This window comes from Dermacentor andersoni, chromosome 6 (genome assembly GCF_023375885.2).
Source record: "Dermacentor andersoni chromosome 6, qqDerAnde1_hic_scaffold, whole genome shotgun sequence".
Classification (NCBI taxonomy): Eukaryota; Metazoa; Arthropoda; class Arachnida; order Ixodida; family Ixodidae; genus Dermacentor; species Dermacentor andersoni.
The window spans coordinates 154,299,678-154,326,336 of NC_092819.1; the positions used below are offsets into that span (position 1 = coordinate 154,299,678).

The following is a 26,659-nucleotide window of genomic DNA, read 5'->3' on the forward strand; positions in this document are numbered from 1 at the left end:
CATGAACACGTGATAGCTTACGCTAGACGGTCGTTGTCAAAAGCGGAAGGCAATTATTCTACAACCGAAAACGAATACCTCGCCATCGTTTGGGCTACAGAGAAATTTCGCCCTTACCTATATGGCAGGCCGTTAATAGTGGTCAGCGACCATCACGCGTTGTGTTGGCTAGCTAACTCAATGTACCCTTCACGACGGCTGGCACGGTGGAGCCTCAGAGTACAAGAATACGACATCACTGTAACATGCAAGTCCGAACGAAAACACTCGGATGCCGATTGCCTATCACGCGCCCCCATTGACCCGCCGCCTCAAGATGACGACGATGACGACGCCTTCCTTGGAATAATAAGCGCGGAAGACTTCGCCGAACAGCAACGAGGAGACCCGGAGCTAAAAGCCCTAGTCGAATATTTGGAAGGGCATACCGACGTTGTCCCTAGGGCATTTAAGCTTGGATTGTCTTCGTTCACGCTTCAAAACAACCTACTCGTGAAGAAGAACTTCTCACCAGTTTGCGCCAACTACCTTCTTGTTGTTCCGTCGGCGCTGCATCCAGATGTACTGCACGCCCTACATGATGATCCGACCGCTTGCCACCTCGGTTTCTCCCGGACGCTATCGAGGATACAACAACGGTATTACTGGCCGCACCTAACCGCCGATGCCGCCCGTTACGTCAACACATGCCAAGACTGTCAGCGATGTAAGACACCACCGACAAGGCCAGCGGGATTACTACAGCCGATCAAGCCTCCTTACCGACCTTTTCAGCAGATCGGGATGGACTTGTTGGGACCGTTTCCGACATCAACTTCCGGAAATAAGTAGATCGTCGTGGCGACTGATTATCTCACCCGCTTCGCGGAAACTAACTCTCTACCGAAAGGCAGCGCAGCCGAAGTGGCGAAATTTTTCGTCGAGAACATCCTGCTGCGACATGGTGCTCCAGAAGTCCTCATCACCGACAGAGGAACGGCTTTTACAGCAGAGCTCACGCAAGCCATTCTGCCATACAGCAAGACAAGTCATCATCATCTTCATCATCATCATCAGGCTGGTTATGCCCACTGCAGGGCAAAGGCCTCTCCCATACTTTTTCAACTACCCCGGTCATGTACTAATTGTGGCCATGTTGTCCCTGCAAACATAATCTCATCCGCCCACCTAACTTTCTGCCGCCCTCTGCTGCGCTTTCCTTCCCTTGGAATCCATTCCGTAACTCTTAATGACCATCGGTTATCTTCCCTCCTCCTTACGTGTCCTGCCCATGCCCCATTTCTTTTTCTTGATTTCAACTAAGATATTAACTCGCGTTTGTTGCCTCACCCAATCTGCTCTTTTCTTATCGCTTAACGTTACACCTACCATTCTTCTTTCCATAGCTCGTTGCGTCGTCCTCAATTTAAGTAGAACCCTTTTCGTAAGCCTCCAGGTTTCTGCCCCGTACGTGAGTACTGGTAAGACACAGCTGTTATAAACTTTTCTCTTGAGGGATAATGGCAACCTGCTGTTCATGATCTGAGGATGCCTGCCAAACGCACCCCAGCCCATTCTTATTCTTCTGAATATTTCAGTCTCATGATCCGGATCTGCAGTCACTACTGTCCTAAGTAGATGTATTCCCTTACCACTTCCAGTTCCTCACTACCTATTGTGAACTGCTGTTCCCTTCCAAGACTGCTAAACATTACTTTAGTTTTCTGGAGATTAATTTTTAGACCCACCCTTCGGCTTTGCCTCTCGAGGTCAGTGAGCATGCATTGCAGTTGGTCCCCTGAGTTACTAAGCAAGGCAATATTATCAGTGAATCGCGAGTTACTAAGGTATTCTCCATTAACGCTTATCCCCAATTCTTCCCAATCCAGGTCTCTGAATACCTCGTGTAAACACGCTGTGAATAGCATCGGAGAGGTCGTATCTCCCTGCCTGACGCCTTTCTTTATTGGGATTTTGTCGCTTTCTTTATGGAGGACTACGGTGGCTGTGGAGCCGCTTTAGATATCTTTCAGTATTTTTACATACGGCTCGTCTACACCCTGATTGCGCAATGCCTCCATGACTGCTGAGGTTTCGACTGAATCAAACGCTTTCTCTTAATCAATGAAAGCTATATATAAAGGTTGGTTATATTCCGAACATTTTTCTATCACCTGATTGATAGTGTGAATATGGTCTATTGTTGAGTAGCCTTTACGGAATCCTGACTGGCCATTTGGTTGACGGAAGTCTAAGGTGTTCCTGATTCTATTTGCAATTACCTTAGTAAATACTTTATAGGCAACGGACAGTAAACTGATCGGTCTATAATTTTTCAAGTCTTCGGCGTCCCATTTCTTATGGATTAGGATTAGGTTAGCGTTTTTCCAAGATTCCGGTACGCTCGAAGTCATGAGGCATTGCGTATACAGGGTGGCCAGTTTCTCTAGAACAATGTGCCCACCATACTTCAACAAATCTGCTGTTACCTGATCCTCCCCAGCTGCCTTGCCCCTTTGCATAGCTCCCAAGGCTTTCTTAACTTCTTCCGGTGTTACCTGTGGGATTTCGAATTCTTCTAGACTATTCTCTCTTCCATTATCGTCGTGGGTGCCACTGGTACTGCATAAATATCTATAGAACTCCTCAGCCACTTGAACTATCTAATCCATATTAGTAATGATATTGCCGGCGTTGTCTCTTAACGCATACATCTGATTCTTGCCAATCGCTAGTTTCTTCTTCACTGCTTTTAGGCATCATCCGTTCCTGAGAGCATGTTCAATTCTATCCATATTATACTTTCTTATGTCAGCTGTCTTACGCTTGTTGATTAACTTCGAAGGTTCTGCCAGTTCTATTCTAGCTGTAGGGTTAGAGGCTTTCATACATTGGCGTTTCTTGATCAGATCTTTCGTCTCCTGCGATAGCTTACTGGTATCCTGTCTAACAGAGTTACCACCGACTTGTATTGCACACTCCTTAATGATGCCCACAAGATTGTCGTTCATTGCTTCAACACTAAGGTCCTCTTCCTGAGTCAAGCCCGAATACCTGTTGTGTAGCTTGATCTGAAATTCCTCTATTTTCCCTCTTACCGCTAACTAATTGATCGACTTCTTATGTACCAGTTGCTTCCGTTCCCTCCTCAGGTCTAGGCTAATTCGAGTTCTTACCATCCTATGGTCACTGCAGCGCACCTTGCTGAGCACGTCCACATCTTGTATGATGCCAGGGTTAGCGCAGAGTATGAAGTCTATTTCATTTCTAGCCTCGCCGTTCGGGCTCCTCCACGTCCACTTTCGGCTATCTCGCTTGCGGAAGGAGGTATTCATTATTCGCATATTATTCTGTTCCGCAAACTACTAATAACTCTCCCCTGCTATTCCTAGAGCCTATGCCATATTCCCCCCACTGCCTTGTCTCCAGCCTGCTTCTTGCCTACGTTGGCATTGAAGTCGCCCATCAGTATACTCTATATTGTTTTGACCTTACCCATCGCCGATTCCACGTCTTCGTAGAAGCTTTCGACTTCCTGGTCATCATGACTAGATGTAGGGGCGTAGACATGTACAACCTTCATTTTGTACCTCTTATTAAGTTTCACAAGACCTGCCACCCTCTCGTTAATGCTATAGAATTCCTCTATGTTACCAGCTACGTTCTTATTAATCAAGAATCCGACTCCTAGTTCTCGTTTCTCCGCTAAGCCCAGGTAGCACAGGACGTGCCCGCTTTTTAGCACTGTATATGCTTCTTTTGGCCTCCTAACTTCACTGAGCCCTATTATAACCCATTTACTGCCCTCTAATTCCTCCAATAGCACTGCTAGACTCGCCTCACTAGAAAACGTTCTAGCGTTAAACGTTGCCAGTTTCATGTTCCAATGGCGGCCTGTCCGGACAAGTCACAGGACGACAACTGCCTACCATCCGCAGACGAATGGTATCACGGAGCGCCTCAACAAGACCCTCGCCGACATGCTAGCACTGTACGTCGACGTCGAGCACAAGACGTGGGATGCGGTCCTGCCGTACGTAACATTCGCTTACAACACGGCAGTGCAAGAAACAACACAGATCACGCCATTTAAGTTGGTTTACGGCAGGAACCCGACGACGACGCTCGACGCCATGCTGCCGCATGTCACTGAGGAGGAAAATCCCGACGTCGCCACCTATCTCCAGCGCGCCGAAGAAGCCCGACAGCTCGCCCGCCTGCGGATCAAGAACCAGCAGAGGACCGACAGCCGACACTACGACCTCCGACGACGCTTCGTCGAGTACCAGCCCGGCGACCGTGTTTGGGTTTGGAACCCGATACGCCGACGAGGGCTCAGTGATAAACTACTGTGACGCTATTTCGGACCCTACAAGGTCATCCGACGTATTGGCGCACTGGACTATGAGGTCGTGCCAGACGGCATTTCGCATTCGCAACGGCGCCGCGCACGATATGAAGTGGTCCACGTGGTGCACCTTAAACCCTTTTACTGACGCTGACGAACTTCCTTATTTTGTTGTTTCCTTCGCTACGAGTGCTTTTCTTTATTACTTTCGTTTGTTTGCAGCATGGGGTCGATGCTTTTTAAGTGCGGGGTAATGACACGTGTGCTTATCTTTATCGGGCGACCACGTTTCGCCCCCTAACAAATGTTATCGCACAGCGCGGGACACGCCTGTATGTATCCGAAGTTTCTGGAAAGTTATCGATGCTTCTATCGGCTGTCTGTTGTCACCGAACCTTATGTTATCTGATTTCATCACCTGACGCGAATGGTGCAGAACTTTGTGGTAGGCACGCGGGTCCCAACGATTAGTCTGGAACATTCGACGATTGATGTATATAAGCCGACGCGCTTGACCCGTTGATCAGATTTTCGCCGATCGCCAACCGCGTTCGCCGCTATCGTTGTGCTATAAGTGTAGCCGGTTTTTGTGGGCACAGGTTCGCCCAATAAAAGTTAGTTTTGTCTTTCACAGTATTGCTACTGTGTTCTTCAACGTCACCACCACGGGACAATATTGATGTTTCCGAGTTTTGGTACAGCATGTTGGAGTGAGCATCATAAGTTTTAAGATTCTTAAAAAATCCTGACTGAATACAAGCTGAAATGCTGGCTTTCATATTCGCAGGCACCAGCCCAGACAGCTGATCCTCAACCAGGCCCTACAGGGACACAGGTAGTGAGACATTAAAATTTGTTCTTGGTTGCTGGCGCAGTATTTTAGACGCTATTGTGTGCTGTGCTAGGAGCCATGACGGAACGCTACGAAAATCGCAGAAGCAGATTTTTGTGCTTTTCTAGGAGAGTAACTGCGCACTTGCATTGCCGCTTTGGTGTGGCTGTTTGCTTCCAGCTAGGTGCCTCTTGAGGCTAGTTTCGTTGACAAATTCCTTTTAGTGTCGAGTTCTAGAACAAAAATCGGAGCTCTTTAATGCCTCGCCAATGATTCATACGTTATCTCCACCAGAGACTTGGCTTGCACAGATCAAGTTGCTTTGAGAGCTATTCTGTTGACGCTAGCGGCGTTTCCTTTTTTTTTTATTTGACTGTCTATAGACACCTGCCCAGCGTGAAAGGGCTGCGATAATGTCAAGGTTTCCCCGGTACACGTGAGAGGCAATGCGCCTGCCTGTGTGTAGCACTGTGTAGCACCTACTTGTTCAACAACTGGGTGTGTTTCCGCTACTCGTGTACGTGCCTGTACCGAAGCGAATGCCGTGTGTCGAGCTTGTGCAGCTTCATATTTATTCGCCTTATACTGCGATGACCGAACTTAAGGCGCGTGACATAGTGCTTGAATAACCGGAGCGTCATGAAGAAAAGTAGGCGATCAAAGCGAAGAATCTCAACTATTCTCGTCGTCGTGGCGCTGGAATCTCTGTATGCAGTCAAACTCATTCTACGCTTTTATGACAACCTGGTGCCGTTGGCACGAGCGCGAACATCCAATAGAAGCTGTACCCTGATTTGTAAACGAAGCGTATGCCAGGATGAAAGTCACGCATAGAAATGGTTTCCATTAATGTGCACCTTACAATGCGTTGGCCTTGTCCGATGCAACGCGAGTGTAAAAAGCTTTCGTTCTCTCTTGCGATTGTGCCATTTATTGCTGCCGCTGGGTGCTTAAAGCAGCTGTTGGTCAATATGCTTTGGAACTGAGCTCCCAAGTTTGAGTGCCGGACCAGGACGAATATTTCTTTATCATCATCAGCCTGGTTACGCCCACTGCAGGGCAAAGGCCTCTCCCATATTTCTCGAACAACCCCGGTCATGTACTAATTGTGGCCATGCCTTCCCTGCAAACTTCTTTAACTCATCCGCCCACCTAACTTTCTGCCGCCCCCTGCTACGCTTCCCTTCCCTTGGAATCCAGTCCGTAACCCTTAATGACCATCGGTTATCTTCCCTCCTCATTACATGTCCTGCCCATGCCCATTTCTTTTTCTTGATTTCAACTAAGATGTCATTAACTCGGGTTTGTTCCCTCACCCAATCTGCTCTTTTCTTATCCCTTAACGTTACACCTATCATTCTTCTTTCCATAGCTCGTTGCGTCGTCCTCAATTTGAGTAGAACCCTTTTCGTAAGCCTCCAGGTTTCTGCCCCGTAGGTGAGTACTGGTAAGACACAGCTATTATACACTTCTCTTGAGGCATAATGGCAACCTGCTGTTCATGATCTGAGAATGCCGGCCAAACGCACCCCAGCCCATTCTTATTCTTCTGATTATTTCCGTCTCATGATCCGGTTCCGCTGTGACTACCTGTCCTAAGTAGATGTATTCCCTTACGACTTCCAGTGCCTCGCTGCCTATTGTAAATTGCTGTTCTCTTCCGAGACTGTTAAACATTAATTTAGTTTTCTGTAGATTAATTTTTAGACCCACTCTTCTGCTTTGCCTCTCGAGGTCAGTGAGCATGCATTGCAGTTGGTCCCCTGAGTTACTAAGCAAGGCAATATCATCAGCGAATCGCAAGTTACTAAGGTATTCTCCATTAACTTTTATCCCCATTTCTTCCCAATCCAGGTCTCTGAATACCTCCTGTAAACACGCTGTGAATAGCATTGGAGAGATCGTATCTCCCTGCCTGACGCCTTTCTTTATTGGGATTTTGTTGCTTTCTTTATGGAGGACTATGGTGGCTCTGGAGCCGCTATAGATATCTTTCAGTATGTTTACATACGGCTCGTCTACACCCTGATTCCGTAATGCCTCCATGACTGCTGAGGTTTCGACAGAATCAAATGCTTTCTCGTAATCAATGAAAGCTATTTATAAGGGTTGGTTATGTTCCGCACATTTCTCTATCACCTGATTGATAGTGTGAATATGATCTATTGTTGAGTAGCCTTTACGGAATCCTGCCTGGTCCTTTGCTTGACAGAAGTCTGATTGACAGGTGTTCCTGATTCTATTTGCGATTACCTTAGTAAATAGTTTGTAGGCAACGGTCAGTAAGCTGATCGGTCTATAATTTTTCGTCTTTGGCGCCCCCTTTCTTATGGATTAGGATTATGTTGGCGTTTTTCCAAGATTCCGGTACGCTCGACGCTATGAGGCATTGCGTATACAGGGTGGCCAGTTTCTCTAGAACAATCTGCCCGCCATCCTTCAACAAATCTGCTGTTACCTGATCCTCCCCAGCTGCCTTCCCCCTTTGCATATCTCCCAAGGCTTTCTTTACTTCTTCCGGCGTTACCTGTGGGCTTTCGAATTCCTCTAGACTATTTTCTCTTCCATTGTCGTCGTGGGTGCCATTGGTACTGTATAAATCTCTACAGAACTCCTCAGCCACTTGGACTATCTCATCCATATTAGTAATGATATTGCCGGCTTTGTCTCTTAACGCATACATCTGATTCTTGCCAATTCCTAGTTTCTTCTTCACTGTTTTTAGGCTTCCTCCGTTCCTGAGAGCATGTTCAATTCTATCTATATTATACTTCCTTATGTCAGCTGTCTTACGCTTGTTGATTAACTTCGATAGTTCTGCCAGTTCTATTTTAGCTGTAGGGTTAGAGGCTTTCATACATTGGCGTTTCTTGATCAGATCTTTCGTCTCCTGCGATAGTTTACTGGTATCCTGCCTAATGGAGTTACCACCGACTTCCATTGCACACTCCTTAATGATGCCCACAAGATTGTCGTTCATTGCTCCAACACTAAGGTCCTCTTTCTGAGTTAAAGCCGAATACCTGTTCTGTAGCTTGACCTGGAATTCCTCTATTTTCCCTCTTACCGCTAACTCATTGATCGGCTTCTTCTTATGTACCAGTTTCTCCCGTTCCCTTCTCAGGTCTAGGCTAATTCGAGTTCTTACGATCCTGTGGTCACTGCAGCGCACCTTGCTGAGCACATCCACATCTTGTATGATGCCAGGGTTAGCACAGAGTATGAAGTTTATTTCATTTCTAGTCTCGCCGTTCGGGCTCCTCTACGTCCACTTTCGGCTATCCCGCTTGCGGAAGAATGTATTCATTATCCTCATATTATTCTGTTCCGCAAACTCTACTAATAACTCTCCCCTCATATTCCTAGTGCCTATGCCATATTCCCCCACTGCCTTGTCTCCAGCCTGCTTCTTGCCTACCTTGGCATTAAAGTCACCCATTAGTATAGTGTATTTAGTTTTCACTCTACCCATCGCCGATTCCACGTCTTTATAGAAGCTTTCGACTTCCTGGTCATCATGACTGGATGTAGGGGCGTACACCTGTACAATCTTTATTTTGTACCTCTTATTAAGTTTAACGACAAGACCTGGGACCCTCTCGTTAATGCTGTAGAATTCCTCTATGTTACCAGCTATATTCTTATTAATCAGGAATCCGACGCCTAGTCCTCTTCTCTCCGCTAAGCCCCGGTAGCACAGGACGTGCCCGCTTTTTAGCACTGTATATGCTTCTTTTGCCCTCCTAACTTCACTGAGCTATGTTATATCCCATTTACTGCCCTCTAATTCCTCCAATAGCACTGCTAGACTCGCCTCACTAGATAACGTTCTAGCGTTAAACGTTGCCAGGTTCATATTCCAATGGCGGCCTGTCCGGAGCGAGTGATTCTTAGCACCCTCTGCTGCGTCGCAGGTCTGACCGCCGCCGTGGTCAGTTGCTTCACAGCTGCTGGGGACTGAGGGCCGGGGTTTGAATTCTTTATAGGGCCCCTGAAACGGTACGGACGAATTTTGTAGACGCGTAGGATACAACTTAAGTAGAACATTCGCACCACAATTTAAGTGAAGCGTTACGCGTTAATGGAGCTACAAGCGATTACAAGTTACCCTCCTCCTTAGCCATGCTTTTCCTCCTCAACTCGTTCGCCGAGTCAACGGGGCTAAGCTCCGCCTTCACTGCGTCACGATGCGACGTCACATCGTCCACTTCCGGTTGTTTTGGAGCCCGCCCCTGCCCGTGCGAAACCTCTCCGCTAGCCGCTTGCCCGTCGCAAGCGAGAGCCATCGAGAGAGAGAGAAATGGCGTATTCAGCATGGTATGGCCGATGGCAGAGCTATCGAAGCAGCGTGCCTTGCGAGCATTCTGTCGCAGCGCCGAACGTGTCTGATATTCCGTAAACCACACACTAGCGGAAGGTTTCGACTGAACGGTGGAAACATAAACTCAAGGTGATGAAGGAACTTTAGCGTAGACGTACGTCAGCTGCCTGATCGGTATCCACGGTCCAGCCACCCATTGGCGCAGAGCTTAACCAGCCAAAGAAAGAGCTAATATTGCTCTAACGAAGTTTAAAACATTTCAAATATTTACAAAAACAACGTGTTAACGATTACACGCCTGCGAAAAAGTTACACCAGCAGCAAAGAATACATTTTGTTACTGCTACTGTGTGTGGTTGAGCTCTATGCCACCAGGTGGCTGCACCGTGCAGACCATTTATATTTGCGCTTCTGTTCATCCCATGAAGCAACACGCAAGGGGACACGGCCAGGCCCTGTCCTCTTTGAGCTTGCGTTTACGCTAATTCCGGACTCGGGAACCACTATTGAGTTAGTAATCTTCCGGTGTAAAGCGACGGCCACAAACGCGCAAATCCTGGCGCCGATCGGATAGCGGCAGTCCGATGCGCTGCAGCCAGTCCGCTCGTCTGCTGCCTTGCAGAGGTACACGATGTCGCAGCTTGACATATTGCCAGTCGCTACGTTTGCAGTCCACAAAGCAACAAAGTCGAATCATAGCGGTCGCGAAAAGACAGACCGACACTGACTGCGGAGCTCTCGTCAAAGACGGAGTACGTTGTAACACAAGCAGACGACACTTGCTGTGTGCCGGAAGTGCTTAAGTGTACTGAAAAAATTTTTTTTGTGCATTCCCTTTATGTTACTTTCCTTTTTATGAAAACAAATTAACTAACATTTCAACTATTACGAACATAATTTGTTTACCATAAAGTTGGAAAAATTATCGATCATGTGCCCTGATCAGCCAATCTGAAAGCTCGCCCCACTGACGTCATATGAGTGATTTGCGTCATATGGGTAGGGGCGGCTTAAAATTCTGTCGTGCAGTGTGCTGCGATCGGCAGCGATGTGCATTTTTAAAACCTTATAATAAATTACACGCTTTACGCAGAGCACTTAGATACGTCAATTAATGATCAGAAGGACTTACTCTAACGACTGAGTACGTTTGTAGAATATCGTCAAAATAGTTTCAGGGTCCCTTTATTTGGGAGGCTTTTCTTTCGAGGAACCCGTATGGGTTTCATTTGTAGCAACTGCTACTATTAGGTAGCATGTCTCATTTTCCTTTTATTACTTGTCTCCACCTTGCAGGTTTCCGTTAAACTATTACTTCAAACTGCATTCTGCCAACACAGCGAACGCCCTACTCGCAGTCAAAGCGTATTCAGAAGTCAAAATCGTTTATATTTGTCATGAAGAGCTTCTCTTCGCAAAATATATCTGCACCTAGAAAAAGCATGTGCTGGCAAAGCTACGCCCTCTGTGTAGTACAACAACAAAAAAAATTATGAGGTTTTACGTGCCAAAACCACTTTCTGATTATGAGGCACGCCGTAGTGGAGGACTCCGGAAACTTTGACTACCGGGGGTTCTTTAACTTGCACCTAAATCTAAGTACACGGGTTTTTTCGCATTTCGCCCCCATCGAAATGCGGCCGCCGTGGCCGGGATTCGATCCCGCGACCTCGTACTCAGCAGCCCAACACCATAGCCACTGAGCAACCACGGCGGGTACAATAACAACGTATGCTACATAATTAGCGCTATATGGCAGCGGGCAACTTACCCGCTCTATGGCTTCGTAACCTTGTTCACGATAGCGCAATTGAAGAAAAAAAAATCTGAGCTACGACCTAGAAGGCTACCCTCGCGCAAATCTACCCGTGCATCCATAACAATACTCCATCCATCAGGATCCTCCATAATTATACCTCCATAAAAGCAGTTAATAACTTAAAACGGACGTGTTTAAGATACTAAAGCAGTGTGCTAAAGACCGCAATATAAACCAAAGTGTGACTTTAGCTCTTCTTTTTCCAGAACAAATCTCTACCCGTGTTCCGATTTGTACGACGCTCAGAAAAGCAGTCACGCCATTGTATCTTGTTGCATATATATAATGTACATTTCTCCCCAACTCGAAACGTTACGGCTGCTATTGGTGAACAAAGCTGGCTTCAATACGTATAATGACGTGCGCTCACTGCTAGGTGAAATAAATTGGACTACATGATTGTGATAAAAACAAAGGGATAAAACCTTGTGCGATCATGACATCGCCAATATACTAAAGGGATCTCGCAAGCGCCAAGAGGCTTTTCGAGCCTTTCAGCGCCTTCACTCAAGGGTGGTACAACTGTTCAGGGTGGGTCAAAGTGCTACTTTTGCGACTTCCTGTAACAAAACCGTAAAAATGCTTAACATTGCACGCGAGCTGCTCTAGCTGCTTTGAGACAGTGAGCGAGATAACAATAGGTTTGTGTTCAGGCCAGATTTAGAGCAAAGCTGCATGTACAGTCGCGTTCATAAATTTGGAGACCATGCAAGCCCGTGGCCGTGTGCATGCGCTCGCTGTCTGGCGGCTCGGTGCCTGCTGTCGAGAGTATCGCAGTGCGCATGCGCGTCCGTGTGCAGTCCGCTCGCTGGCTGCGCACCAGCGCGCGGGCCGATTATCGTAATTTGCGTTCGTTGTCACCAGGGGTGCGATCGGAGATTTTTGTTCGTTCAGCACTCTCTCCAGCTGGCGGCATGTTTGCAGAAGACTAAGCGGCAATACAGAAAATGCGCTTATACACTTTCACAGTGTAAGACCTCTCAAACAACGCCTGTGTCCGCCAATAGAGAGGCGCGATAACGCAGTGGAAACATCTGAGCACAGCAGCGTGAAAGCCTGACAATGAGTAGCGCCTCTTCAAACGAGGCATTCTGCCGACGATAGCACTCCGTGCAGGGAACGCCGCGCTCCGCAGAAAGCGCGAGTTGTGCGTATCGGCCACGGTGCAAGATATGTATGTACTCCTTAGGTGGGGAATCTGCTCGGCTTGCTGAGACACGATCGACCAGCTAAAGTTGCAACGGCGCGCTTTCATCGGCCCGGTGACGGCAGCGGATACATTCTGGAGCGACGACGCAACTTCAACGCGTCGCCGTATCGGCTCAAAAGCCCGGCGATGCCCTCTCCCCACGATCTCTCCTCACCATGGTGACCTATATATATATTTATATATATACATATGTATATTTATATACATATATATATAATTCGCGTGAATCACTTCGGATTTTCCGCGAAGCGCCATTGCCATACCAACGGGACAAAAAACCAATGAAACATCTTCTGTCTTGAAGTTGCGTCGTACCGCTGATAGGTATCCGCTGCCATCCATGCGCGCGGTTGCACCTAAAGATTAGATATCTTACCCCGTCGTATCGGCCACACAGCCATGACAGAAGCGGGGAGAGCAAGCGCTTCCGTAGTTGAAAAACATCGCCGAGATCGGTCCAAGGGGACCGAAGATGCCGCGCCGCTGCTTCGCGAACAGCACTACTGGCGGCGGCGGCGGCTGCAAATTACTGTGAACGGCGCGCACGTGGGTGGGCAGCGAGTGAGCGAGCGAGCGGGCCAGCGAGATAGGAAGGACGCGCATTCGCATTGCGATACTCTCGACAGCAGCCACCGAGCCGCCAGACGGCGTGCGCATGCACATGGCCACGGGCTCGCATGGTCTCCAAATTTATGAATGCGACTGTACGTAACCAGCCTGGATTTCCAGAACTTCATCCTCGGGATTTCTGGATTCGCCACAGTAGTCTGGTTTCACGCTCGCCGGAGTGAGCGGCCGACGCTCTAGGCATTGGTACCTTCGGCGGCGGCACGCGGAAATGACTAATCGCCTTTCTTGATAAGCGATAGAACCGCCCGCATGGTTCTTTTGCTCGAAGCACGATTGAGAACGCTCCAATATGATAGCGCATGAGCGCAGTGACGTGGTTTTATTTGCTATTTTGCAGGCTCTTTCTTAAACGCCGGAAAAACATCGCCACGCAACATGCACGTTGTCACAAAAAATGGGAACACTTTCTACAATGCGACTAAATGCACTTGGCACTAAAGTAAATGTTAAAATGTTTTAATCATTCATCTCTTTTATATACAATAAGCGAAATATAAGCATTTTAAGGAGCAACACATAAGGCAAAAAATATGTCGTTCGTCTCGCCCAGCAACTGTTAACCACTTTTTAAAATCCTTCGTTCAGGTTACGCGGAACACCAGGTAGATCGAACGCAGGCAGGTACGCAGGCCGCAGTGTGTATAGAAGCGACAATCGCATCATCTTGGCCAACATGCAGTGATTGTAGCAGCTCGTTTAAAAAATCGCAGTTTCGCCCTCAAGGCGAAGCATCGATTGGCATAGCAAGTTAGTGCGCAGCTATATGAAGTAAGCACAGTAGCTTTATCGGCCGTCTAAACTTGGAAACATTCGCTTACTATCTCAAGTAGCAAGCATATCGTGTCAGCGTGCACGAGCAAACATGAACACATCACGCTCGATGAGCACGAGCAGTCGCTGGGGAAACGCTGATGTGAGCAACGCGGCAGCAGCAGTAGCGAGCGAAGTGACCTTCGTGCGGTCTACGGCTTCAACGCAAGAGCGGTGAGCACACAGTGTGCGCGTAGATATGAGCCGTCCGTAGATTATGTCAAGATACGGTGCGCGGGACCGTACAAACAGCACTTGTTCGCGGAGTGGAGGTGGTGATAAACTTTAATAAATATTGAGCCGTATCATAAGCTATTCCTGCGTTGGCCCTTGGTCTCGTGAAGTGGCCAGCAGTCGGTGACGTCCGGCGACTTCCAAAGCCCAGCCACCAGCTGCTTTTGGACAGCTGGGTCGGAGCTGGACACCGCGACCTCCCATCGCTCGAGGTCAGTGAGTTGCCATTCTGATGGCGGCTGGAACTCAGAGCATATGTACCGTATGTGATGGAAATCAGCTCTTGGGGCTCCACATAAGGTACACTATGGAGAGAACAACCCTGGGTGCATTAGTGCTAGAAGGGCGGAGGAAAGAAAAGTCCGTGATTGTAGCTAGCGCCACGTCACCTGCTTTCACTCATTTAGTGAGTGATTTGTGAGGCGGAGGATAGTGGAGTCGTTGCTCTCTGTAGTGGAATGAAATTTCGTGGTATGTGACCATTCGGTCACGGGAGCTTCCTGGCTCGGCGGCTTGCCTTGCTCGGTTGACGTACGCTTGAGCGGTGTCATGGGCGGCTTCGTTGCCTGGATGGCCCGCGTGCGTCGGTACCCATATGAGTTGAACGGGCCTAGTGGGGGGCTGAGAGGAGTTGAGAATTTTATAGGCGACGGCATGCGTCCGTCCTTTTGCAAAGTTTCTGATCGCGGTTTTTGAGTCACTGAATGCGAGTGTGGCAGTGGTTAAGGAGATCGCAAAGGCAATTGCAGCTTCTTCGGCTTCTAGCGAGGTGTGCGTTAGAACCAATGAAAGATTGTTACCTATTGCGCAAATGGCAAAGGCTGCCTGAGTGGTGTATGCCGCGGCATCTACGTAGACAGCCTCCGTGTGCTGGTTGTAACGTTTGTGTAGTGCCTGGGCTCTTGCTGCGCGTCGAGCTTGGTGGTGGACTGGGTGCATGTTTTTTGAGAGTGGATGCACTGTTAGAAGCTTTTGGGTGGCCCCGGGGGTTGGGTATGTAGGTCGGAGAGTGTTGGTTGGTTTAAGACCTAGGTTCTTAATAATGCTGCAGCCTGTAGGGGTGGAGGAGAGACGTTCAAGTTGTGCCGTCCGGTGAGCTTCGGTAAGCTCGGCTAGTGTGTTATGTATGCCCATGAGTAAAAGCCGTTCGTTGGAGGTGTGTCGAAGGAGGTTGAGGGCGGTCTTGTATGCCTGGCGAATCAGGGCGTTGATTTTCTCTTCTTCTGCTCTCGTGAGGAAGAGGTATAGTAAAGAGTATAACTATGCGGCTGAAGACGAATGCTTGAACTAGGCGACGGAGGTCATGTTCTCTCATGCCCCTGTGTCGGTTGGCAATTCGTCGTATGAGCCGCATTGTCTGAGGGACGGTGTTTGTGAGTTTGGTTATCGTGGCGGTGTTCTTGCCGTTGTTCTGGAGTAGGATGCCTAGCATTCGGACCTTTTCCACTTCTGGGATGGGGGGTGCCGTCCAACGTGAATTTTATTGGAGGCGGGGGGCCTAGGTCCGTCCTACATCTAGGTGGTCGAAGAATGAGTAACTCAGATTTGGTAGGGGAGCATGCCAGGCCGACGGTTGCAGCATGCGCTGCCACCAGGTCTGCACCGGACTGCAATGTTTCTTCAATGGCTTCGGCATTTCCTGTGGTTGTCCACAGTGTAATGTCGTCGGCATAGGAGTGCGAGAGGTTAGGTACTGCGTTTAACGCCTTGGCCATGGGAATGAGTGTTATGTTGAAGAGCAGCGGCGAGAGGACTGACCCTTGCGAGGTGCCTCTGCTGCCGAGTGCGAAGGTTTGGGAGGAGAGAGATCCGAAGCTGATTTCTGCTGTGCGATGTCTTAGGAAAGCTGAAATGTATTTGAAGGTGCGCGGGCCAGTTCCTAGTGCCGAGAGCGCTTCTAGGATGGCGGAGTGGTTGACGTTGAAAAAGGCTTTGGTTAGGACCAAAGGTAGTATTGCTCGCGTGCGTTTTGCATTCATCCAATCATCGTGTGGGGAAGTAGGTCGCGATCGTCCATATGGTGCTGTAGGCGTTCCAGGGCCACATGTTCGAACAGTTTGCCTAGACAGGATGGGAAGGAGATTGGGCGTAGGTTCTTTAGATCTAGGGGTTTGCCTGGTTTCGGAATAAAGGTTATGCGGGCGTGCGTCCATTGGGCTGCTAGCGCTCCATCTTGCCAGTACCTGTTGAAGAGGTCTGTTATAGCCTGTATAGAGCACTCGTCCAGATTCCTGAGCATCTTGTTATTGATTTTGTCTGCCCCTGGGGCCGAAGTGGTGCGTAGTTTCTGTATGGGTAACTTCCCATTTGGAAATGTCCTCATCTAGTGTAGGATTGGGGCCACCGGTGTAAGTAGGGAGCGGGATAGGTGGAGTTGTAAGGTAATGTGCTTTAAGAGCTTCTAACAAGACGTCATCCTGCAGAGGGAGCTTGTGCAGAATGCAGTTGACATTCTTCCTTTGCGCTGCTTTTGTGCCTCCTGGTTCGAGCAAGCAACGAAGAAATGTCCACGTGTCTCTGAGGCCGAGGTTGCCGCTCATACGATTGCACAGCTGGCCCCATTGTTCGTGTGCCAGTTGGCTTGCATGTGCTTCAATCTCCTTTACGAGAGCGGCTATGCGCCGCTTAAGTGGCCGATTGTGTTTGTGAGCGAGCCACCTTTTTTGAAGGCTGGCATGCGCTTCCCAAAGATTTAGTAAGCCACTATCTGCCGTCTCTGCATTTGGGGTGTTAGGCTTTGTGGATGTGGCCCCAGCCACGTCCTTGTTGAGGGTTTGTGTCCAGGTGTCCAGATCTGTGATGGTGACTGGGACGTCTCTTCGGATTTGACGTAACTTGTCGTTTGCTAACCTGGGCCAAGGTTGTGAGGTTGAGTATGTAGTGATCCCTACCTAACGAGTGCTGCGTGTTGGTCCAATGACTTTTGGGGAGGTGTTTTAAGAGGGTTAGGTCCGGGCTGGTCTTGTGTTGAATACTTGTTGCGATACTTGTGGGTGGATCTATGTCGTTGAGCAGGGATAAGCCATCGTTCTGGATGAAAGTCCAAAGCGAGGTGCCTTTACGACAGTTTTTACGGTAGCCCCAACTGGTGTGGTTGGCGTTAAAGTCTCCTATTATCAGAATGGGGTGGTCCGCACTTATCGTGAGTGCCTTGCGCATTGCTGCAATGAGAGGTGCCGGAGGGCCTTTTGGCGGGCTATATATGTTTAGTATGAAAAGGCTGCTGCCCTTGCGTGTGCGGGGTAAGAGTTCTACTAGGAGGCCGTCTATGTCATCAAGCTCTAAAGCGTGCTCAATTGCGGCAAAGTTACGGTGAACCAGTGTCGCTGCTCGCGTTCGTGGCAGCCCGCTGGTTGACTCATGAACTGTGTAGTTTCGAAGCTTGACATTACAGAGAGTTTCTTGCAATGCTATAACGGTAGGTATCTCGTCTGCTGAGAGGTTTTGGAGGTGAAGTAGCAGGTTGTTGCGCTTCGCTCGGAAGCTCCTGCAATTCTACTGCCACACTCGAATGCAGCAACGTTGTACAGCCATGTTGGGGAGCAACTGACGGGTCTATGAGATTTGGGCCGTGTGGCTGGGTGATGAATGTTCCTTGTATGTGGGGCTGAATTTGAGCCATAGAGTCCGCATGTGCGCCTTGACGTCGCTCGAGGGCAGTCATCCGGCCTGCAATGTTTGTCATCCATTCTGCAGTATCAGCGCGCAGGGCGTTCATATTTTGTTCGAGACTTTGAATTATCGAGGTTAGCTGAGTGAGCGCAGCTGTATCTACTGAGTTGGGGGGGGGGTCATATTCAGCTTGCGCCTTGCGCCTAACTGGGGCGTTGCCAGTAGGTGACGCAGCGCGTGAGGAGGAGGTGGAGGCAGGGGAAGGAGTGAGTTGCTTAGGTGTGATATTTTGTACTGGGTTGGGGGGGACAGAATTCTTTGTAGGCTGTTCTCTCCTGAGAGGTAGTTGTAATTGTTGGTGGAGCTCTGCAATTTCTAAACTCTGCTGTCTGAGTTGTGCTCTGAGCTCTTCATTCTCTTTAGCGAGCGAGGGAGGTCCCGGCTTCCAGCTCACCTGTTTATCCATGGGCTGCGCTTTTGGTCTCGGTAGTGGCGGGAAGGAGCCGGACCGGCTCCTGTGCTGGCTTTTCCGTGAGATGGAGCTGGAACCGGTTCTGGAGTTGTTCCGAAGCCGGCTGCGTGATGAACGGGACTGGTGAGCCGTGCTCTCGGTGGATGAAGACCCGGCGGGATTGGTGGTTATAGCATTGGTGTTGGATTTCGGGTTGCCAGCCCGGTCGAACCGGACTTTGCATTTTTAGACCCCGTGAAGTGGGAGCCACCGCACAGGATTCATTTGGAGTCGCACGTGGGAGTTGAAGTTGCCGGATGGGTATCGCCGCATCTGTGACATCGGTTGCTGACAGCTTGCGGGCAGACGTCCGATCGGTGGCCCGGTCTCCAGCAGTTAAAACAGGCCTCTACCTTGGCTTTGAAGGGGTGGCAGTTATAGACGGCTTCGTAGAAGTTGAGCTGTTTGGGAACCTCCTTTGTTTTGACGAAGGTGATCAGGATTGATTTATTGGGGCCCTAAGGGCGCGCGTCTGCTATTGTGTAGGATCGGCTAGGGTTTAGTGCGACGAGGTCGTTGAATATCTCTTCTTGGGTTTGGTTGTAGATTGCGTTGTAGAGAATTCCACGTACGTCATCGTCGGGCGCGGCGATGTAAGCCTTTACCGGGAATTGCTTGTCGTTGAGTTGGAGCGTCTGCAGCTGCACGTAGTTTTTGGCACGCACCTCGGCAGGGGTGCTGATTGTGAATGAGTTATTGTGCGGGGTAACTCTGAGTCGGTCGTGCTGCCGAGCGTCATGGTAGTTGAGCACACAATAGGCAGCAGCGCGCTGCCATTACATTGTCGAAGATCCAATCCGCCACCAGGTCGGAAAATTACTTTCAGATCCGTAGCCGGGAGTTTTGGTAGTGGAGCATGACGTTTAAGTTTTATAGAAATAGGCTTGCCTTGATTGGGCGGCGCAGACGTAGCCGGACCTGCGGGTGGGTGAGCTTGGGAAGCCTTCAGAGCCGGATTCGAAGTGGCTAGGGTGGGGAAGAGCACATTGCGGGCTTGGATTGCTCGCGACCAGCGCGGGTCGTTAGCGAAGTCTTCGGGGCTGATTTCGTCGCCTTCTACGCTGTAAACCATCGTTGCCGAGGCCAATGCGCAGGCGATGCGAGTCTAGACGCACTGGTGGCCGTAGGCCTAACCGGCGGCCGTGGCGGCGGGGGCGCTTGTTGTACTAGGTACAACGTGAGGCCTAGCGTTCCGCGCCTGGCTCGGGGTGGTAGAGTCCTTTTCGGGCCAAAACAATCGGAATTGCACGGAAAATGGTGGGAACGGGTGCTGAATACCTTCACTGACCGATTATGGGTGGTATCAGTCTATTTCACGTCCAAAATCTGCCATCTCGAGTGAAAATCCACGGAGCTAAGGTGAGGTGCGTCCGCATCACTCCGCCGGCCACCTGGCGGTCCCCGAGGAGTAGAATCCGTGCACCCTTCCTCCATCCCGCGCCGCCTCGATCACCGCTTGCCTCCACATATGGCGCGTGAGATAGAGCCTCGATCATCAGTTGCCCTTGCGCCTGGCTGTAAAATGCGCACTTGCTACTGGAGCACAACCTCGCTCCCCTCCATCCCGTCACAACCTTTCGCGCGACACGAAACGGCGAGTTTGCTCTCCGATTTCTTCGTTCGCGCGCGCCAGATTAAGCCGCGATCGTCGGCTTCCCTTTGTCATGATTGGGGGCTCAATCCCGCCGTTCGTAACCCGTTGTCAATATTTGAGTCCGGTATGAATTAGAAGGTAGCTGGCCCATGCCATGGTCCAACTTATCCCCGCTGAGGACGTTGATGAAGGGAAGGACTGCTTCTCATCGAGAACGAGGAATATGGGTCTATTTACAGTAATTACATGCAGTTCATCAGTATAGCATGACTGCGAGAGAAAGTACGTCAGCCTAACACGACTGCTTGAGAGAGTGTCTCAGTTTAACATGACTGCTTAAGAAAGTGTATACCGAGCATCCGCACAACAGCGGCTTATAACCACTCGGTCTCCCCCTTGATTCCAAGGGGACGGGAACATTCGTCCAGTCATTGTAAACACGTAGTCTCTCCGCGGGACGGCTTACACACACGCGCGCACACACACACACACACACACACACACACACACACACACACACACACACACACACACACACACACACACACACACACACACACACACACACACACACACACGTTCTCGGTCCAAAACCGACATCACACGAATTTCGTAGAACTCGGGGCGGACCCTCGCAGTGCGTCCGGGTAGCCATTGTCTTGCGTCTTGGTCGGCGCGTAGGGAGAGGTCTCCGACGACGTTCCCGCGGCAACTCCCCCACGCATAGCAGATCAGGTCCGCGTTGGTGGGTTCGGTAACCATAGTTGGCCCGCGGAACCTATTCTGTCACAATGGCGGCGAGGCTAGGGCATAACGGTGGCTGTTTCAGCACAAAGCCCGCTTCGTCAAGCGCATCCTAGCTGAAGCGACGGAGAGTGGAGGACGCGCGTATTGTTCCCGGCACAAAGTCGACTTAGTCACGATGTGGCTAGAGGCTGGCGGTGGCGTTCCAGGTAAGTTGCGGTCACTGACGCCACTGGCCGGCAAAACATGCACTGCAGCTGTCTGTTCTTAACAGAGCCTCCATGGCCCGGAATATCTCGACTGTCTAGCGCAGATAACCGCTGGGCAGGAAGAGAACGGCTGGTGGCCAGGGGGTGATGTCTTGGCTCGCAGTAACCACTTGAGCAATGATGTCACCGCCCAAAACATCCAACAAGGACAGGCAACTGCAAAAATGAACCCCGCAACACTGCTCTGCGCCGAGATGACGTACATTGGCTCTCACTTTAGACCCGCTAGGCTTCAAAGAAAACATAAGTGCAGAAACAAAAACTACTGAATTTTGCTCTGCCAATTTTTGAAGCAATTTCGTGCTGACAAATTCAGCAATCATCGACGCAATCCTGTTAAATGATAGGGGAACTTCTTGGCTTAACAAAATTAGCAATAATAACCCTAAAATTTAGGCGGGACCCTCAAACGCAGAATTCAAATTAGTTTGCTCAAACCATCCGCATTGCTATGCAACTTTGCCTTCTTATATCTAACGGAGAAGTTGTACTCTTGGAGAGTGAGACTCCATCGGAGCAAGCGGCCATTTTTGTGTGACATTTGATTGAGCCACGTCAGAGGACAGTGGTCGGTCTCGAAGATGAACTTCGCTCCTTACAAGTAACACGACAACTTCTGGGTGGCCCAAACTAAACAAGCGCATTCCTTCTCTGTAGCGCTGTAGGCTTCCTCTCTTACATTTAGTTTACGGATAGCATAGAGGATAGGATGCTCCTCGTTATCGTCGCAGACCTGACTAAGTACCACGCCCATACCTCTGTCGCTTGCGTCGCATTAAACTATGAATCGCTTTGTGTAGTCTGGCGCGCCAAGCACAGGACGAGAAACCAATAGCGTTTTCGAACTTTGGAAAGCGTTCTCTTTGTCCGTATATCAGTTTACGCTACTTGGTGCTCCCTTTCGGATGGCGTCCGTTAATGGACTTGCCATTTGCGAGTAGTCCGGAATGTACCGTTGATAGTACCCCACAAGTCCCAAAAATGAACGAAGGTCTGTTTTCGTGCGCAGATGAGAAAATTCTCCAATCGTACCTATTTTCAGCTCGGCCGGCCGTCTCATGCCCTGGCCGACAACATGGCCCAGATAAGTCACCTGCGAACAACCAAACCTACACTTTTCCGCTTTCATCGTTAAGCCGGCTTCCCTCAACCGTGAGAACACCTGTTTGAGGTGCGATACGTGTTGTTCCCAGCTGTGTGAAAAATTGCTACATCATCAAGATATGGCAAGGCGAACTCCTGCAAGTCTTTTAGGACAATATCCATTTACTTAGAGAAGCTAAATGGCGCGTTCTTCAGCACGAAGCTGAGTGCGAGAGGGTGAAAAGTGCCTACAGGTGAGATGAATGGAGCATAGCGACTGCCACTTTCCGAGAGGGGAACTTGCCAGTATACCCCCGCACGAGATCTATAGTGGAAATGTATTTAGCAGCGCTAACTCTTTCAATTCGTTCCTCAATGTTGGGTATCGGGTACAGCTGATCCCTAGTGATTGCATTTAGCTTCCTGTAGTAAACACACGGACGAAGGTCCTTGTTAGGGGTTTCTATCAGTATTAGCGGTGACGTGCAGTCACTCTCAGCGGGTTCAATAACTCCCACCTCTAGCATTCGCTGTATCTCTGCCTCCATAATTTCTATCTGTCTTGGAGATACCCTGTAAGGCTTTGATCTTACTGGTTCGGTCGATGTCAGCTCTATTTCATGCGTCATTAGTTCGGTTCTACTCAGCCGATCGCTGAATCTGTCGAGGTATTCCCCTAACACCTCTTTTAGCTCATCTAGCTGCTCGGGTCTTAGAGCGTGCGAGCTTACCGAATGTTTTACTACTTCTTCTAGGCCGATTTCAGAGTTGGAGGTCGCCCTATACTCCTAAACTTGATACTAGTGCCATCCTGCTCTTTGATGGTATAGTGAACGACTCCGCTCCACTCTATTGGCCTCGAACTCCACCACTGGAAAAACTGGCGCCACCGTCGGCGTCACGTGCTATTAGGGATCACGTGGGCATAGCGGCCGCGTCGGCTGCTTCGGGAGCGCCGAAGCGAGCTGAAAACAAGAGTTTAAATTCTCTCGTACGCGGCGGTCCTCATTAAGTGGCGAGATTCTCCCGCTTCGAGTGTCTCCTTTACAACGCTTGAAAACACCACAATAGGTAGTGCCTGCCTTTGAAGGCGCGCAATATGGTAGGCTACTGCTCGGTGCCGCATTGCCGGGCGTACGCAACGGAGCCCGGTGTCAGCCTTATTCACACGTAGCCGCTGGACAATAAGCTGCGTGAAGCTTGGCTCGCGAAACATAAAACCGGCAAACAGCCATCGGCTACAACTCGGGTATGCAGCAAGCAGTGACGCGAGGAAGATTTCTGCTACAGCGCCGGGTCTGCGATGTTTGGAAAACGCGCACTGAGACGCTCGCCCGAGTCCGCTGCCCGACTAATGTCATGACGGTTTGGTCTATGAACTTGTCGATGATACAGATACTGGCAAGTTCACTGGAGTGGAAAGGGAGCGGTAAGAAGCGCATTTAAAAAAAGCATGGCATATGGCATGGTCATGTTTGTGTAATGAATTAATCCACTGGATTACAAAAAAGAAGCCGCGGCAAATCGCACGTTGAGAACACCGATAAACATGTACAGTACGACGCAACTCCAGAAATATTCCAAGAATTTAGAAGAAAAGAAGTAGGTGTCAAAGTCTCTACAATGAAATTATTTTTCAACAGCTCTGATAGCGCTCACGCAACAATGGTTGCTTGTATACTGTCAAATGCTTATATTCTGCGGTCTAGAGCTCATGGCACGGTGCGAAAACGCGCACGCGGCGAAAGCGAAACAGTGCGCGGACAAGCATGCAGACGCGCAGTCGGTTGCTGCGAATCTGTGCAATCGCTGCATTGAGGCTTCATGCTATTACGCGCCATTTAGTTATACAAACACTACAAGAACATATTTCACATAGTTTGCTCTCAGAGTTCACCTACCTTTCACGCAAGAAGCCGGTTCGGGAGACTCCATCGCGGCGACCGCGCGCAGTGGCGTTCACTGTACGTATTCGGTAAAGAGATAGCGTCTGTAAACGATTCTGTACTTTCAGTTTGCCTAAGATTATTATTTAGACAATAAAATACTTCTCTCGTTTCGAAAGAAGTTACATAAATGTACGGGAGAGCTCGCGCGTGGTGTTTTCAGTGAGCGCTGACAGCAAAACCTGAGGAGCGCGCTGCGTGATCCCTCATACTACGTCATCGAGGCGCTTCCGATAGATGGAGACTCCGTAACTCCTCGCCGCCAATATACGGTTTCATCAAATTGCAGTGATATATCGTCACCTGGTTCCTGCAACCGGGCATTTTCAAAGCATAGTTAGTATGTGAAAGTGTGTGCAACACTTTAACGGGCTCGTCCCAGTGAACTTCAAGCTTGTTCTTTCTTGAAGGTTTGAGGATCATTACCTGGTCTCCGGCGTTAAACGTACGAAGCCTCGCATTCTTGACGTAATAGAATTTCGCGTTCTTTTGCGCTACTCCCATGTTCTTTTCGGCTAGTTCTTGGGTTGCGCTTAGCCGTTCCAGCAGATTTAGCACGTATCCAACCACTGTTGGGATCTCTCCTCTTTCCTCCCACATCTCTCTTAACATTCTTAGTGGAGAACGGAGTGTCCTCCCATAGACTAGTTCTGCTGGCGAGAACCCTATCGCTTCATGTGGAACCGCTCGAAAGCAAACAAAGTTGCCGGCAGACAGTTCTCCCAGTCCACCTTGTGTTCGTAACAGAGCGCACGCAAAACTCGCTTAAGCACCGAATGCCACCTCTCTACACTGTTTCACTGAGGGTGATAGACGGAATAGTGTATCAACTTTACCCCGCACTTTTGTAAGACTGTGGAAGTCAATGAGCTGGTGAATGCTGACTGACCCTTGATCTGCCTGAATTTCGGCAGGAAAGCCAACTCGTGCAAACACTGTAAAAGCGCGTCTACTACTTCGGTGGAGCTGAGCTCTTTCAGAGGGATTGCTTCTGCAAACTTTGTAGCCGTACAGAGCAGGGTAAACAAGTACCTGTAACCTGATTTTGTTTTTGTAGAGGCCCTACCGTGTCTATTAAAAGTGGTCTGAAAGGCTCTGTTATTAAGGGCACAACCTTTAGTTGAGCTTCCCACGTCTCTCCTGGTTTACCCGAGCACTGGCTGGCGTCGCATGATCTTACAAAGTTTTCTACGTCTTTGAAATAGCCAGGCCAGTAGTATTCCATAAGCAAGCTTTCCTTTGATTTGTTTATACCTAAGTGGCCGGACCACCCATTTCCATGACACAGACTCAAAAGGTCCTCCCTGTACCTAGTAGGTACGACTAACTGATCTAAAATCCTACCCTTTCGATCTCTGTAGTGCCGATACAACAATCCTCCTCTCTCATGTATCGTCACGTTGCGCCAAGCAATTCCTTTTTTAGCTGTGTGATGTAATTTAGCTAAGCTCTCATCATTCTTTTGCCCGGCTGCCAGTGACTCTCTATCCACACATAAGAGCTGATCAAAGCCCTTTGAGGCAGGTGATAATAATCACCCTGCCTCGCTTGTGATTGCTTCAGCTTGCTCTTCCTGCAGGCTTGAACTTTGACACTCTGGAGCTACGCTTTCAGCGAGCTGGTCAGCTGGCAGGCTCTCCTCAACTGATTTGTTGTCCCTCGGGCATAGCTCGGATTCGGGTATTGAAGTTATCCCCTTTTCTGCTTCCGCTGGAGGGGCTGGTGCATTTTCAGCCGAAAGCGACGCGATTTTACGAGCTTGGCCTCGCGTTAATGCCAGTACTACGCCCTCTCCCAGTTTAAGCCCTTTCTCACGCAGTAACTGATTCGAACGATTTGAAAAAATGTAAGGGTACTGTAGTGACGAAAATTTAGAAACTGCCGCCTCGGTCAATAGCTCCGCGAATGGTCCACTGATTTTGACATTGGCCATGAGCAGACACAAGCTGTGTTCTACGGCCTGTTTTATCCATGCTACTTCTCCGGTGAAGTCATCTACCGTAACGTAAGACGGATGGACAATGTCCATCGTGGCGGCACTGTCTCTTAGCACTCGGCATGGTTTGCCATTAACTTTCAGGTCGTGAAGATATGGACTTAAAAGTTCCATATTCTCGCCTTTTTCCTCCACGTAGGAGAAAACTACGCTAGGCTTCCCGCAGTTACAGCTATATGTCCCAGTTTGTGGCATTTATAACCGCGAATTGGTCTAAAAGATTCGAATTTTCTTTTCTTTTCTTTCTGTGCGGTTTCTCCGTTAAGTTTCTCCTCGCTCTTTCCTGCGGGCTTTTCCGCCACGTCTACAGGCTCTGACCGTCTAGTCTGCGAACCCTTTTTGAACGGAAAGGGTTTCCGCGGTCCATTTCGACCGTCCCAATTTCCGTCCTCGGCGTTCAACTTTCTAGGCGTCACGTACCCTTCAGCTAATTCAGCCGCCCCTTCCATAGTGCTTACATTCCCTCTTTCTTGCACCCACAGCTTCACAGATGGTGGCATGCTTTTGTAAAACTGCTCTAGACACATGCATTGAATGATCCTGGCGCTTTTCAGCCACTCGATTAGGTTGGCCTTTAAGCCGTATGCAAACTCCGGATAGCCCTCGCTATCTCTCTTGCCTGTGCTTCTAAACCTTTGCCGAAAAGCTTCGGCTGAAAGGCGATATTTTTTCACAAGATTAGCCTTAACTATCGCTTAATCATATGCATCTTCCGCACTGA

At 49.4% G+C, this 26,659-nt stretch overlaps 1 pseudogene; it reads right to left on the reverse strand.

Moving 5' to 3' along the window:
* Positions 1-18,764: 18,764 nt before the first annotated feature.
* LOC140219121 (uncharacterized) lies at positions 18,765-25,971 on the reverse strand (annotated as a pseudogene).
* Between the last annotated feature and the right edge of the window lie 688 nt (positions 25,972-26,659).